Source organism: Taudactylus pleione, unplaced genomic scaffold (assembly GCF_031769625.1).
Source record: "Taudactylus pleione unplaced genomic scaffold, aTauple2 ptg000100l, whole genome shotgun sequence".
Classification (NCBI taxonomy): Eukaryota; Metazoa; Chordata; class Amphibia; order Anura; family Myobatrachidae; genus Taudactylus; species Taudactylus pleione.
Genome location: NW_028284502.1, coordinates 6209280 through 6221692, shown reverse-complemented (window position 1 = coordinate 6221692; position 12413 = coordinate 6209280). Strand labels below are relative to the sequence as shown.

The window sequence follows — 12413 nt, the reverse complement described above, 5'->3', positions numbered from 1 at the left end:
TGATATGGACATTTTCTAGAAATGTAGTACATTGTTCATCAAGTAAGCCTGGGTGAAAGCTACTACAGTTGTCACGTCTCATATTGTAATGAATCAACAACAAACTACATACTTAGTAGATGAAAATGAATCAAACAAAGGCACTGCTGAGATTTGAACTCAGGATCTCCTGTTTACTAGACAGGCACTTTAACCAACTAAGCCACAGCACCACATGGAAGGAAGCTTTTCTACATGCTATTTTATGGAAATATCTGATGTTTACCTTAGCATCATTTTATGCTAAAATATAGCTTATATTCAAGAAAGGAAATATTGCATTATTTTGTGTTTGTCAGATGTAGACTTTATCTAGAAACATAGAACATTGTCCACCAAGTAAGCCAGAAAGAAGACTGCTAAAGTTTTCACATCTCATATTGTCATGAATCAACAACAAACTACATAATAAGGTGATGAAAATTAACCAAACAAAAGTCACTGCCAAGATTCGATTGCAGGATCTCCTGTATACTAGACAGGCGTGTTAACCAGCTAAGCCACAGCACCACCTGCTCCAAAGTGTCATATAATGAAAAATTATATATCTCATGTATGTTTTATGGTAACATTTTTTGAGATCCTTAAAAAGGCCAATGCTTAATCGATTCTTTAAAATGTAAAAATAAAGAAAAAAAATACAGTATATGTTTTCTTCTCTACATTCATTTAAAAATTATAGGACTGTTTTTCTTAAAATGGTTTGGCAAAGTCACTCTCTTATATTATTTTTTTGTAGCAGTTATTATAGCATTCTCTTTAAAAGCATCCTACAATGGATTAATGTTTGCTTTTTTATGATACACAAACAGAAAAAATAAACTTGTAATTCAAATGAAGATCTCTATCTTCTAAATATAGATCTAATGTTAGCTCTTTTTCTTGAAGCTTGTTCAAGAGACTTGAAGCTTTTTTTTCTGGAAATACTTTCCTAACAGAATTTTGCAAATGTTATGGAACTAAATATTGATTCATTTTTAAATAATTCTCCTAGCCTCTAGGACTAAAATTACTCTTTCCCAAATTATCTTGGTAAACATACTTTGCTTTAGATATTTTCACACTTCCTAAGGACTTCTCCATTTACTAAACTCCATTATTATTCTGGAGGTTGTTTAAACAGAATGCAAAGTATTCTCTAGAAAACTCTCATGTCTAACAGCATACATTTAATTCCACTGTATGGCTTATATCAAAACAGGTACATGTTTTATTGTCTTCTAATATGGACTGCATCTAGAAATGAACTGTATTGCTGACCAAGTGAACTGGGGTGAAAGTTGCTAATGGAATCACGTCTTATTTCTTGAGCATCAACAATACACTACATGCTAAGATATGACAAGCAAATAAAAGGTACTGCTGAGATTTGAACTCAGGATCTCCTGTTTACAAGACAGGCACTTTAACCAACTAGGCCACAGCACCATATAAAAGCCCCTGTTTAATATTGAAAAACAATATATGTAAAGTATAATTTTTGGTAAAAATATTTGAAATGCTTTTTGAGACATGTATTTTATCAAAGTTTAAAACGGTTGGCAATTTTGAATGAATAAGTGACTAAATAAATATGTTTTTATTCTCTCCTTTCTTTTGTGAAATACAGGCCCTTATTTCTTACAATGTATTGCCAAGTGACTTTCTAGTATACTATTTTGTAGCAGTTATTAAGGATTTCTCTTTAAAGGAATCCTACATGAGAATTAGTGCCAGTATTTTCTGATGCTCACATAGTAAAAACATGAAGTAAAATTAAAAAGTATCTTAAAAAGATAGAACAATTTTTAGCATTTTATCTTTAAGCTTTTTCAAGAAAAGCAAAGCAGTTTTGGAAACACTTTGTTAACACAATTTTGGATGTTATGGAACTAAATATTGTTTAATTTTCAATTGTTCTCCCAGCTGTTATGATAAAAATTACTCTCTCTCTATTTATCTTAGAAAATGTACTTGTAACTGACATTTTATAAACTTCCCTGCATGATTCTCCTTTGACTGCACACGATATTAATCATGGAGCTTGCTCAAGCATAATAAATGCTATTTTCTGGAAATTTCTGATGTTTACCTTAGCATCAGTTTATTTAAAAAAAAAATAGCTTATACTCAAGAATGGGAATATAGCATTATTTTGTGTTTTTCTGATATGGACATTTTCTAGAAATGTAGTACATTGTTCATCAAGTAAGCCTGGGTGAAAGCTACAACAGTTGTCACGTCTCATATTGTAATGAATCAACAACAAACTACATACTTAGTAGATGAAAATGAATCAAACAAAGACACTGCTGAGATTTGAACTCAGGATCTCCTGTTTACTAGACAGGCGCTTCAACCAACAAAGCCACAGCACCACATGGAAAGAAGCTTTTTTACATGCTATTTTATGGAAATATCTGATGTTTACCTTAGCATCATTTTAATGCTAAAATATAGCTTATATTCAAGAAAGGAAATATTGCATTATTTTGTGTTTGTCAGATGTAGACTTTATCTAGAAACATAGAACATTGTCCACCAAGTAAGCCAGAAAGAAGACTGCTAAAGTTTTCACATCTCATATTGTCATGAATCAACAACAAACTACATAATAAGGTGATGAAAATTAACCAAACAAAAGTCACTGCCAAGATTCAATTGCAGGATCTCCTGTTTACTAGACAGGCGTGTTAACCAGCTAAGCCACAGCACCACCTGCTCCAAAGTGTCATATAATGAAAAATGATATATCTCATGTATGTTTTATGGTAACATTTTTTGAGATCCTTAAAAAGGCCGATGCTTAATCGATTCTTTAAAAGGTAAAAATAAAGAAAAAAAATACAGTATATGTTTTCTTCTCTACATTCATTTAAAAATTATAGGACTGTTTTTCTTAAAATGGTTTGGCAAAGTCACTCTCTTATATTATTTTTTTGTAGCAGTTATTATAAAATTCTCTTTAAAAGCATCCTACAATGGATTAATGTTTGCTTTTTTATGATACACAAACAGAAAAAATAAACTTGTAATTCAAATGAAGATCTCTATCTTCTAAATATAGATCTAATGTTAGCTTTTTTTCTTGAAGCTTGTTCAAGAGACATGAAGCTTTTTTTTCTGGAAATACTTTCCTAACATAATTTTGCAAATGTTATGGAACTAAATATTGATTCATTTTTAAATAATTCTCCTAGTCTCTAGGACTAAAATTACTCTTTCCCAAATTATCTTGGTAAACATACTTTGTTTTAGATATTTTCACACTTCCTATGGACTTCTCCTTTTACTAAACTCCATTATTATTCTGGAGGTTGTTTAAACAGAATGCAAAGTATTCTCTAGAAAACTCTCATGTCTAACAGCATACATTTAATTCCACTGTATGGCTTATATCAAAACAGGAACATGTTTTATTGTCTTCTAATATGGACTGCATCTAGAAATGAACTGTATTGCTGACCAAGTAAACTGGGGTGAAAGTTGCTCAAGGAATCACATGTCTTATTTCTTGAGCATCAACAATACACTACATGCTAAGATATGACAAGCAAATAAAAGGTACTGCTGAGATTTGAACTCAGGATCTCCTGTTTATGAGACAGGTACTTTAACCAACTAGGCCACAGCACCATATAAAAGCCCCTGTTTAATATTGAAAAACAATATATGTAAAGTATAATTTTTGGTAAAAATATTTGAAATGCTTTTTGAGAAATGTATTTTATCAAAGTTTAAAATGGTTGGCAATTTTGAATGAATAAGTGACTAAATAAATATGTTTTTATTCTCTCCTTTCTTTTGTGAAATACAGGCCCTTATTTCTTACAATGTATTGCCAAGTGACTTTCTAGTATACTATTTTGTAGCAGTTATTATGGATTTCTCTTTAAAGGAATCCTACATGAGAATTAGTGCCAGTATTTTCTGATGCTCACATAGTAAAAACATGAAGTAAAATTAAAAAGTATCTTAAAAAGATAGAACAATTTTTAGCATTTTATCTTTAAGCTTTTTCAAGAAAAGCAAAGCAGTTTTGGAAACACTTTGTTAACACAATTTTGGATGTTATGGAACTAAATATTGTTTAAATTTCAATTGTTCTCCCAGCTGTTATGATAAAAATTACTCTCTCTCTATTTATCTTAGAAAATGTACTTGTAACTGACATTTTATAAACTTCCCTGCATGATTCTCCTTTGACTGCACACGATATTAATCATGGAGCTTGCTCAAGCATAATAAATGCTATTTTCTGGAAATTTCTGATGTTTACCTTAGCATCAGTTTGTTTAAAAAAAAAATAGCTTATACTCAAGAAAGGGAATATAGCATTATTTTGTGTTTTTCTGATATGGACATTTTCTAGAAATGTAGTACATTGTTCATCAAGTAAGCCTGGGTGAAAGCTACTACAGTTGTCACGTCTCATATTGTAATGAATCAACAACAAACTACATACTTAGTAGATGAAAATGAATCAAACAAAGGCACTGCTGAGATTTGAACTCAGGATCTCCTGTTTACTAGACAGGCGCTTTAACCAACCAAGCCACAGCACCACATGGAAAGAAACTTTTTTACTTGCTATTTTATGGAAATATCTGATGTTTACCTTAGCATCATTTTAATGCTAAAATATAGCTTATATTCAAGAAAGGAAATATTGCATTATTTTGTGTTTGTCAGATGCAGACTTTATCTAGAAACATAGAACATTGTCCACCAAGTAAGCCAGAAAGAAGACTGCTAAAGTTTTCACATCTCATATTATCTTGAATCAACAACAAACTACATAATAAGGTGATGAAAATTAACCAAACAAAAGTCACTGCCAAGATTCGATTGCAGGATCTCCTGTATACTAGACAGGCATGTTAACCAGCTAAGCCACAGCACCACCTGCTCCAAAGTGTCATATAATGAAAAATGATATATCTCATGTATGTTTTATGGTAACATTTTTTGAGATCCTTAAAAAGGCCGATGCTTAATCGATTCTTTAAAAGGTAAAAATAAAGAAAAAAAATACAGTATATGTTTTCTTCTCTACATTCATTTAAAAATTATAGGACTGTTTTTCTTAAAATGGTTTGGCAAAGTCACTCTCTTATATTATTTTTTTGTAGCAGTTATTATAGCATTCTCTTTAAAAGCATCCTACAATGGATTAATGTTTGCTTTTTTATGATACACAAACAGAAAAAATAAACTTGTAATTCAAATGAAGATCTCTATCTTCTAAATATAGATCTAATGTTAGCTCTTTTTCTTGAAGCTTGTTCAAGAGACTTGAAGCTTTTTTTTCTGGAAATACTTTCCTAACAGAATTTTGCAAATGTTATGGAACTAAATATTGATTCATTTTTAAATAATTCTCCTAGCCTCTAGGACTAAAATTACTCTTTCCCAAATTATCTTGGTAAACATACTTTGCTTTAGATATTTTCACACTTCCTAAGGACTTCTCCATTTACTAAACTCCATTATTATTCTGGAGGTTGTTTAAACAGAATGCAAAGTATTCTCTAGAAAACTCTCATGTCTAACAGCATACATTTAATTCCACTGTATGGCTTATATCAAAACAGGTACATGTTTTATTGTCTTCTAATATGGACTGCATCTAGAAATGAACTGTATTGCTGACCAAGTGAACTGGGGTGAAAGTTGCTAATGGAATCACGTCTTATTTCTTGAGCATCAACAATACACTACATGCTAAGATATGACAAGCAAATAAAAGGTACTGCTGAGATTTGAACTCAGGATCTCCTGTTTACAAGACAGGCACTTTAACCAACTAGGCCACAGCACCATATAAAAGCCCCTGTTTAATATTGAAAAACAATATATGTAAAGTATAATTTTTGGTAAAAATATTTGAAATGCTTTTTGAGACATGTATTTTATCAAAGTTTAAAACGGTTGGCAATTTTGAATGAATAAGTGACTAAATAAATATGTTTTTATTCTCTCCTTTCTTTTGTGAAATACAGGCCCTTATTTCTTACAATGTATTGCCAAGTGACTTTCTAGTATACTATTTTGTAGCAGTTATTAAGGATTTCTCTTTAAAGGAATCCTACATGAGAATTAGTGCCAGTATTTTCTGATGCTCACATAGTAAAAACATGAAGTAAAATTAAAAAGTATCTTAAAAAGATAGAACAATTTTTAGCATTTTATCTTTAAGCTTTTTCAAGAAAAGCAAAGCAGTTTTGGAAACACTTTGTTAACACAATTTTGGATGTTATGGAACTAAATATTGTTTAATTTTCAATTGTTCTCCCAGCTGTTATGATAAAAATTACTCTCTCTCTATTTATCTTAGAAAATGTACTTGTAACTGACATTTTATAAACTTCCCTGCATGATTCTCCTTTGACTGCACACGATATTAATCATGGAGCTTGCTCAAGCATAATAAATGCTATTTTCTGGAAATTTCTGATGTTTACCTTAGCATCAGTTTATTTAAAAAAAAAATAGCTTATACTCAAGAATGGGAATATAGCATTATTTTGTGTTTTTCTGATATGGACATTTTCTAGAAATGTAGTACATTGTTCATCAAGTAAGCCTGGGTGAAAGCTACAACAGTTGTCACGTCTCATATTGTAATGAATCAACAACAAACTACATACTTAGTAGATGAAAATGAATCAAACAAAGACACTGCTGAGATTTGAACTCAGGATCTCCTGTTTACTAGACAGGCGCTTTAACCAACTAAGCCACAGCACCACATGGAAAGAAGCTTTTTTACATGCTATTTTATGGAAATATCTGATGTTTACCTTAGCATCATTTTAATGCTAAAATATAGCTTATATTCAAGAAAGGAAATATTGCATTATTTTGTGTTTGTCAGATGTAGACTTTATCTAGAAACATAGAACATTGTCCACCAAGTAAGCCAGAAAGAAGACTGCTAAAGTTTTCACATCTCATATTGTCATGAATCAACAACAAACTACATAATAAGGTGATGAAAATTAACCAAACAAAAGTCACTGCCAAGATTCAATTGCAGGATCTCCTGTTTACTAGACAGGCGTGTTAACCAGCTAAGCCACAGCACCACCTGCTCCAAAGTGTCATATAATGAAAAATGATATATCTCATGTATGTTTTATGGTAACATTTTTTGAGATCCTTAAAAAGGCCGATGCTTAATCGATTCTTTAAAAGGTAAAAATAAAGAAAAAAAATACAGTATATGTTTTCTTCTCTACATTCATTTAAAAATTATAGGACTGTTTTTCTTAAAATGGTTTGGCAAAGTCACTCTCTTATATTATTTTTTTGTAGCAGTTATTATAAAATTCTCTTTAAAAGCATCCTACAATGGATTAATGTTTGCTTTTTTATGATACACAAACAGAAAAAATAAACTTGTAATTCAAATGAAGATCTCTATCTTCTAAATATAGATCTAATGTTAGCTTTTTTTCTTGAAGCTTGTTCAAGAGACATGAAGCTTTTTTTTCTGGAAATACTTTCCTAACATAATTTTGCAAATGTTATGGAACTAAATATTGATTCATTTTTAAATAATTCTCCTAGTCTCTAGGACTAAAATTACTCTTTCCCAAATTATCTTGGTAAACATACTTTGTTTTAGATATTTTCACACTTCCTATGGACTTCTCCTTTTACTAAACTCCATTATTATTCTGGAGGTTGTTTAAACAGAATGCAAAGTATTCTCTAGAAAACTCTCATGTCTAACAGCATACATTTAATTCCACTGTATGGCTTATATCAAAACAGGAACATGTTTTATTGTCTTCTAATATGGACTGCATCTAGAAATGAACTGTATTGCTGACCAAGTAAACTGGGGTGAAAGTTGCTCAAGGAATCACATGTCTTATTTCTTGAGCATCAACAATACACTACATGCTAAGATATGACAAGCAAATAAAAGGTACTGCTGAGATTTGAACTCAGGATCTCCTGCTTATGAGACAGGTACTTTAACCAACTAGGCCACAGCACCATATAAAAGCCCCTGTTTAATATTGAAAAACAATATATGTAAAGTATAATTTTTGGTAAAAATATTTGAAATGCTTTTTGAGACATGTATTTTATCAAAGTTTAAAATGGTTGGCAATTTTGAATGAATAAGTGACTAAATAAATATGTTTTTATTCTCTCCTTTCTTTTGTGAAATACAGGCCCTTATTTCTTACAATGTATTGCCAAGTGACTTTCTAGTATACTATTTTGTAGCAGTTATTATGGATTTCTCTTTAAAGGAATCCTACATGAGAATTAGTGCCAGTATTTTCTGATGCTCACATAGTAAAAACATGAAGTAAAATTAAAAAGTATCTTAAAAAGATAGAACAATTTTTAGCATTTTATCTTTAAGCTTTTTCAAGAAAAGCAAAGCAGTTTTGGAAACACTTTGTTAACACAATTTTGGATGTTATGGAACTAAATATTGTTTAAATTTCAATTGTTCTCCCAGCTGTTATGATAAAAATTACTCTCTCTCTATTTATCTAAGAAAATGTACTTGTAACTGACATTTTATAAACTTCCCTGCATGATTCTCCTTTGACTGCACACGATATTAATCATGGAGCTTGCTCAAGCATAATAAATGCTATTTTCTGGAAATTTCTGATGTTTACCTTAGCATCAGTTTGTTTAAAAAAAAAATAGCTTATACTCAAGAAAGGGAATATAGCATTATTTTGTGTTTTTCTGATATGGACATTTTCTAGAAATGTAGTACATTGTTCATCAAGTAAGCCTGGGTGAAAGCTACTACAGTTGTCACGTCTCATATTGTAATGAATCAACAACAAACTACATACTTAGTAGATGAAAATGAATCAAACAAAGGCACTGCTGAGATTTGAACTCAGGATCTCCTGTTTACTAGACAGGCGCTTTAACCAACCAAGCCACAGCACCACATGGAAAGAAACTTTTTTACTTGCTATTTTATGGAAATATCTGATGTTTACCTTAGCATCATTTTAATGCTAAAATATAGCTTATATTCAAGAAAGGAAATATTGCATTATTTTGTGTTTGTCAGATGCAGACTTTATCTAGAAACATAGAACATTGTCCACCAAGTAAGCCAGAAAGAAGACTGCTAAAGTTTTCACATCTCATATTATCTTGAATCAACAACAAACTACATAATAAGGTGATGAAAATTAACCAAACAAAAGTCACTGCCAAGATTCGATTGCAGGATCTCCTGTATACTAGACAGGCATGTTAACCAGCTAAGCCACAGCACCACCTGCTCCAAAGTGTCATATAATGAAAAATGATATATCTCATGTATGTTTTATGGTAACATTTTTTGAGATCCTTAAAAAGGCCGATGCTTAATCGATTCTTTAAAAGGTAAAAATAAAGAAAAAAAATACAGTATATGTTTTCTTCTCTACATTCATTTAAAAATTATAGGACTGTTTTTCTTAAAATGGTTTGGCAAAGTCACTCTCTTATATTATTTTTTTGTAGCAGTTATTATAGCATTCTCTTTAAAAGCATCCTACAATGGATTAATGTTTGCTTTTTTATGATACACAAACAGAAAAAATAAACTTGTAATTCAAATGAAGATCTCTATCTTCTAAATATAGATCTAATGTTAGCTTTTTTTCTTGAAGCTTGTTCAAGAGACATGAAGCTTTTTTTTCTGGAAATACTTTCCTAACAGAATTTTGCAAATGTTATGGAACTAAATATTGATTCATTTTTAAATAATTCTCCTAACCTCTAGGACTAAAATTACTCTTTCCCAAATTATCTTGGTAAACATACTTTGCTTTAGATATTTTCACACTTCCTATGGACTTCTCCTTTTACTAAACTCCATTATTATTCTGGAGGTTGTTTAAACAGAATGCAAAGTATTCTCTAGAAAACTCTCATGTCTAACAGCATACATTTAATTCCACTGTATGGCTTATATCAAAACAGGAACATGTTTTATTGTCTTCTAATATGGACTGCATCTAGAAATGAACTGTATTGCTGACCAAGTAAACTGGGGTGAAAGTTGCTCAAGGAATCACATGTCTTATTTCTTGAGCATCAACAATACACTACATGCTAAGATATGACAAGCAAATAAAAGGTACTGCTGAGATTTGAACTCAGGATCTCCTGTTTACGAGACAGGTACTTTAACCAACTAGGCCACAGCACCATATAAAAGCCCCTGTTTAATATTGAAAAACAATATATGTAAAGTATAATTTTTGGTAAAAATATTTGAAATGCTTTTTGAGAAATGTATTTTATCAAAGTTTAAAATGGTTGGCAATTTTGAATGAATAAGTGACTAAATAAATATGCTTTTATTCTCTCCTTTCTTTTGTGAAATACAGGCCCTTATTTCTTACAATGTTTTGCCAAGTGACTTTCTAGTATACTATTTTGTAGCAGTTATTATGGATTTCTCTTTAAAGGAATCCTACATGAGAATTAGTGCCAGTATTTTCTGATGCTCACATAGTAAAAACATGAAGTAAAATTAAAAAGTATCTTAAAAAGATAGAACAATTTTTAGCATTTTATCTTTAAGCTTTTTCAAGAAAAGCAAAGCAGTTTTGGAAACACTTTGTTAACACAATTTTGGATGTTATGGAACTAAATATTGTTTAATTTTCAATTGTTCTCCCAGCTGTTATGATAAAAATTACTCTCTCTCTATTTATCTAAGAAAATGTACTTGTAACTGACATTTTATAAACTTCCCTGCATGATTCTCCTTTGACTGCACACGATATTAATCATGGAGCTTGCTCAAGCATAATAAATGCTATTTTCTGGAAATTTCTGATGTTTACCTTAGCATCAGTTTATTTAAAAAAAAATAGCTTATACTCAAGAATGGGAATATAGCATTATTTTGTGTTTTTCTGATATGGACTTTTTCTAGAAATGTAGTACATTGTTCATCAAGTAAGCCTAGGTGAAAGCTACTACAGTTGTCACGTCTCATATTGTAATGAATCAACAACAAACTACATACTTAGTAGATGAAAATGAATCAAACAAAGGCACTGCTGAGATTTGAACTCAGGATCTCCTGTTTACTAGACAGGCGCTTTAACCAACTAAGCCACAGCACCACATGGAAGGAAGCTTTTCTACATGCTATTTTATGGAAATATCTGATGTTTACCTTAGCATCATTTTATTGCTAAAATATAGCTTATATTCAAGAAAGGAAATATTGCATTATTTTGTGTTTGTCAGATGTAGACTTTATCTAGAAACATAGAACATTGTCCACCAAGTAAGCCAGAAAGAAGACTGCTAAAGTTTTCACATCTCATATTGTCATGAATCAACAACAAACTACATAATAAGGTGATGAAAATTAACCAAACAAAAGTCACTGCCAAGATTCGATTGCAGGATCTCCTGTATACTAGACAGGCGTGTTAACCAGCTAAGCCACAGCACCACCTGCTCCAAAGTGTCATATAATGAAAAATGATATATCTCATGTATGTTTTATGGTAACATTTTTTGAGATCCTTAAAAAGGCCGATGCTTAATCGATTCTTTAAAAGGTAAAAATAAAGAAAAAAAATACAGTATATGTTTTCTTCTCTACATTCATTTAAAAATTATAGGACTGTTTTTCTTAAAATGGTTTGGCAAAGTCACTCTCTTATATTATTTTTTTGTAGCAGTTATTATAGCATTCTCTTTAAAAGCATCCTACAATGGATTAATGTTTGCTTTTTTATGATACACAAACAGAAAAAATAAACTTGTAATTCAAATGAAGATCTCTATCTTCTAAATATAGATCTAATGTTAGCTTTTTTTCTTGAAGCTTGTTCAAGAGACTTGAAGCTTTTTTTTCTGGAAATACTTTCCTAACAGAATTTTGCAAATGTTATGGAACTAAATATTGATTCATTTTTAAATAATTCTCCTAGCCTCTAGGACTAAAATTACTCTTTCCCAAATTATCTTGGTAAACATACTTTGCTTTAGATATTTTCACACTTCCTATGGACTTCTCCTTTTACTAAACTCCATTATTATTCTGGAGGTTGTTTAAACAGAATGCAAAGTATTCTCTAGAAAACTCTCATGTCTAACAGCATACATTTAATTCCACTGTATGGCTTATATCAAAACAGGAACATGTTTTATTGTCTTCTAATATGGACTGCATCTAGAAATGAACTGTATTGCTGACCAAGTGAACTGGGGTGAAAGTTGCTAATGGAATCACGTCTTATTTCTTGAGCATCAACAATACACTACATGCTAAGATATGACAAGCAAATAAAAGGTACTGCTGAGATTTGAACTCAGGATCTCCTGTTTACAAGACAGGCACTTTAACCAACTAGGCCACAGCACCATATAAAAGCCCCTGT

The 12413-nt window shown here is 30.9% G+C and overlaps 9 non-coding genes across 9 annotated transcripts; all 9 read right to left on the bottom strand.

The window, feature by feature from the left end:
* Positions 1 to 138: 138 nt before the first annotated feature.
* On the bottom strand, positions 139 to 212 carry TRNAT-AGU (transfer RNA threonine (anticodon AGU)). Its single transcript has one exon. It is a non-coding gene; the product is annotated as a tRNA-Thr (tRNA).
* A 1181-nt stretch (positions 213 to 1393) lies between these two features.
* On the bottom strand, positions 1394 to 1467 carry TRNAT-UGU (transfer RNA threonine (anticodon UGU)). Its single transcript has one exon. It is a non-coding gene; the product is annotated as a tRNA-Thr (tRNA).
* Positions 1468 to 4509: 3042 nt separating this feature from the next.
* On the bottom strand, positions 4510 to 4583 carry TRNAT-AGU (transfer RNA threonine (anticodon AGU)). Its single transcript has one exon. It is a non-coding gene; the product is annotated as a tRNA-Thr (tRNA).
* Positions 4584 to 5765: 1182 nt separating this feature from the next.
* On the bottom strand, positions 5766 to 5839 carry TRNAT-UGU (transfer RNA threonine (anticodon UGU)). The gene has a single exon. It is a non-coding gene; the product is annotated as a tRNA-Thr (tRNA).
* An 855-nt stretch (positions 5840 to 6694) lies between these two features.
* Positions 6695 to 6768, bottom strand: TRNAT-AGU (transfer RNA threonine (anticodon AGU)). Its single transcript has one exon. It is a non-coding gene; the product is annotated as a tRNA-Thr (tRNA).
* Positions 6769 to 8881: 2113 nt separating this feature from the next.
* Positions 8882 to 8955, bottom strand: TRNAT-AGU (transfer RNA threonine (anticodon AGU)). The gene has a single exon. It is a non-coding gene; the product is annotated as a tRNA-Thr (tRNA).
* Positions 8956 to 10139: 1184 nt separating this feature from the next.
* Positions 10140 to 10213, bottom strand: TRNAT-CGU (transfer RNA threonine (anticodon CGU)). The gene has a single exon. It is a non-coding gene; the product is annotated as a tRNA-Thr (tRNA).
* An 854-nt stretch (positions 10214 to 11067) lies between these two features.
* On the bottom strand, positions 11068 to 11141 carry TRNAT-AGU (transfer RNA threonine (anticodon AGU)). The gene has a single exon. It is a non-coding gene; the product is annotated as a tRNA-Thr (tRNA).
* Positions 11142 to 12323: 1182 nt separating this feature from the next.
* TRNAT-UGU (transfer RNA threonine (anticodon UGU)) lies at positions 12324 to 12397 on the bottom strand. Its single transcript has one exon. It is a non-coding gene; the product is annotated as a tRNA-Thr (tRNA).
* Positions 12398 to 12413: the final 16 nt, after the last annotated feature.